The sequence below is a fragment of the Carcharodon carcharias genome, chromosome 2, assembly GCF_017639515.1.
Source record: "Carcharodon carcharias isolate sCarCar2 chromosome 2, sCarCar2.pri, whole genome shotgun sequence".
NCBI classification, from domain to species: domain Eukaryota; kingdom Metazoa; phylum Chordata; class Chondrichthyes; order Lamniformes; family Lamnidae; genus Carcharodon; species Carcharodon carcharias.
Window position 1 is genome coordinate 137,306,267 of NC_054468.1, and position 3,906 is coordinate 137,310,172.

Genomic DNA, 3,906 nt, shown 5'->3' on the forward strand with positions numbered 1-3,906 from the left:
TAATCTCACAGTTCCCCTATATGGAGGGACAGAGAAGTAGAAGTCAGTTCGACCAGGTTGCTTTGCTACAGTCCTTCAGGCCATCCACAGAGCAGAATTGACAGGGTCCTAAGCAGGTCTCTCAACTGGGGAGGGGTTAGTCTATGTTTCTTAGGAATGCATGATTAATGAGGTCGGATTGGGACAACATGGCGTGAAATGCCGCTATTGTGGCTGACAGGTAAAATGTCCTTTGTCCGGCATGCGACCGCACTCAGTGCAAATCTGGGATGTTTCACATTATGATTGTATGATTCTGGGATAACCTAACAGAAAAATCATACCGGTATCAGAAAAATATATTTATCAGTTAGGAGTGCACTGGCATAGTGGTTATGTTAGTCAAGTCCTGGATCTGGATTTTCATTTGGAGACAAGAATTGGGAGTTGGGCCATTTCCCATCATCACAACCCCTCTCCTGCCTGGCAGTGACCGCTCATGGTGTGGTGAAAGGTTGGGCTGGAGCTGCCTCAGGAAGCAGGCCCAAGACAGAGATGGAGGCGGGCAGATGCCGAAACAAGCATGTTAGAAGGCCCGCCTCCATTCGCTGGGCCATTGACCCAGTTCCGGAGATGTGTGAAGAATTTTAGCCCTCATCTTCCAACGCTTCACCCTCCTCACCTCCATTCGTCCTCCATACCCCCTCCATCACCCCTCACCTATACCTCCTTCCCATACTCCCCTTTCCCCCATAACCCCTCAGACCTCCATATCTCCATATCCCCCTCACCCCCACACCATCTATATCCTATGCCCCTCTATACCCCATACCCCCCTCAACCCCCAACCTCATACCCTCTCACCAGTATTCACTATCTTCAAAATTCACAAGCTCTATAATAACATTGGGAAGTCTTTGAGATGTTCATAAAACTGTCAAAATAAACAGTAATTCAAAATCCACTTAAAAAACATTCCTATTCAGAGGTCATAAACTGCTAAGATAAACAAAGAGTCATTCAAAATCCACTTAAAACCCAAATCCTATTAAGAGCTCATAGAATGTTAAAATAGCCAAGTTCACAGTCCCTTGCCAGCTGTGTCAACAACTCCTGCTGAGTTGAATCCAATCGTGAGTTTGAAACTGAGCCAACTGTTTCAAAAAAACCTCCAGGCCTGAAAACATTAAAGCCTTTGAAGTTATTCAAAGATCTCAGCCATCTGTCCAAATTTTGAAACAGTAGACCAGATGTCTGAGCTGAACTTCAATGAAAATATTAAAGCAAGAGTGACAATTGACACAGTCAAACCTGTATTTCACTATTGTCCAATGCAGAGCACTTTTTCCACTGGATAATGTACTCTAATGCATCTGAAGACTTTTTTGTTTTCACAATGCTGTTCAATTTAATGGTCACTTACATTTTCAAAACAAAGCCCTACCATCAATCACTGTTTTAAAAACATATATAACTTATCATGCAGCATTTCATTGTATTCAAGAAGGCCGCTTCTCATGGTCACTTAGCAATGAGTAATAGGTACCAGCCTTGGCATCAATACCTACATCCTATGAATGAATTAAATAATGCTGTATAGGGTCTTGGTGAGACCACATCTGGAGTACTGTGTACAGTTTTTGCCTCCTTATTTCAAAAAGGAGATAATTGCATTAGAGCCAGTTCAGAGAATGTTCATTCAACTCGTTCCTGGAATAAATATCTTATGAAGAAAGATTGAACAGGTTGGACCTGGAAGCTAGAAGTGTGAAAGGTGATCTTATTGAAACAGATAAGATCCCAAGAGTACTTAATAGGGTGGATGCCGGGGGTATGTTTCCTCTTGTGGGGAAAACTAGTACTAGGGGACACAGTTTAAAAACTAAGAGGTCCCCAATTTAAGACAGAGATGAAGAGATTTTTTTCTCTCAGAGGATTGTGTGGAGGCTGGGTCATTGAATTAATTCATGACTGAGTTAGATAGATTTTTGATTGGCAATGTAGTTAAGGCTTACAGGGGGGTGGGGGGGGGGAGCAGACAGGAAAGTGGTGTTGAGACCACAATCAGATCAGCCATGATCCCATCGAATGGCATAACAGGCTCGAAGGGCCAAATGGCCTACTCTTGGTCTGAAATCATATGCTCCTATGTTCCTATAAAACTACCTATTTTTAAAATATTGGAGATGGGGGAAGACAGCTCTTTTACTGGGTGGGGGCAGATTACAGGTCATGTAATACAACTTTCAGGAATACTCTCAATCAGACTTGGTAATCCTATTGTAAGGTGGGATTGCAATAAAAATGATGGCATGTCCAGTGCTAAAATTATTGAAGCTTACACTACTAGAAGAAAATGCAAGATTTTAGGAGTCTCATAGTCCTTTGACATTAACTTCAAAGGAAGTGAATATCAAGCGGGTATGTAACTGGCACCCATGTAAAAACATCCATTTAACATCCCTGTCCAAGTCAGATTTCTATGCTTGCACCTCAGCTTTTAAATATTGGATAACGGTAAGCCATTTGTGGATGAGACAAATTTTGCTGTTGCAACATATATTGTCAAGGGGCTTCGGATTATCCAATGGTATATATAAAAGTGAAACTCAAGCTATTTTCAAATTCTCAACCATGTTATTAATTCTCTCAATAGCCTCACCCCTCCCTTTCTCTGTAACCTCCTCCAGTCTACAAGGCACTGAGATCCAATTCTGGACAGTAGTACTGCTGGATCCTGGTCACTAGTCTAATGGATTCAGGTTGCACGCTTGTTTCAGGATGGCCGAGTTGGTACCATAGACAGAGTAGATCAGCAGACAGTTCTTATGTAGAACACATTCTATTTATTTACAAAGGAACTCAGCAGCTACATTTGTGTGCTTACAGCTCAAACCCTGTCTCTACATTACAGACGCTGACTCTAGGCTACTAACTCCTGACTACTGACGTAGCTACTCTGCTATTGGATACTAAGGTCATGTGATCTTCCATTATAACATTCTTCTTAAAGGTATATTACACATCAGATTACCACAAGTACATCCCTAATTTCCTTCACCCCAACAGTTGCCTTGCCTTCACCTGCCTCGGTCATAAGTTATTCACTCCCTACACCTCTCTAACTCTCTCTTAAAATGCTTCTTAAAACCTACCTCTTTGACAAATGTTTGGTCACCTGTCTTGATATCTCCTTATATGGCTCCGGGTCACATTTTTTTGGTAATGCTCCTATGAAGCGCCTTGGGATGTTTTTCTCTATTAAAGGCACTAAATGAATGCAAATAGTCGTTGCCTCAATAAAATACTGCAATCATATCAACAGTTTAACAAAAGGGATGGTAAATCCAGTCTGTAATCCTACACTGATGAGGGTTTTATTTTTCCTCTTTTCTAAGATAGATTCCTTGGTGATAGGGCTGAATCCATCCCAGCAATACATCACTCAGATCTTTGGTGTCTGCATTGTCTGTGCAGATGTTATGGGATTAATTATAATTCTCTTGCATTGATAAAGGAAATATCTTTTATATATTCACTCACTTGATGCTGTTAGCCTCCCAGGATTACATTTGTTTGAATCCCAAAGTAATTTACATATCATTGCTAACTAGTTGCACACAAGATTCTGTTCCTATGGAAACACATTGTTATCAGTTCCTCTAATACATTGTTATAAATAATTGTGTTCCCTCCTCTTAAGTTGGCTATGCCCCCCTTACGCCCTAAACATTTTCTTTCCCAAAGAATTCTTTCAACCGATGATTGGCGCTTTCCCTTTTATTCCCTCATCTCTTCATTGAGTCCATAAATGACTTACTTTAAGCCCTTTAATCTTCCAGTTCTCATCTGGCCACCAGCTCTAACTTGCATCTCTGCCTATTTCTGATCTTCCCTCTTGTTGGTGCTGTGTTATAGCCACTCCTT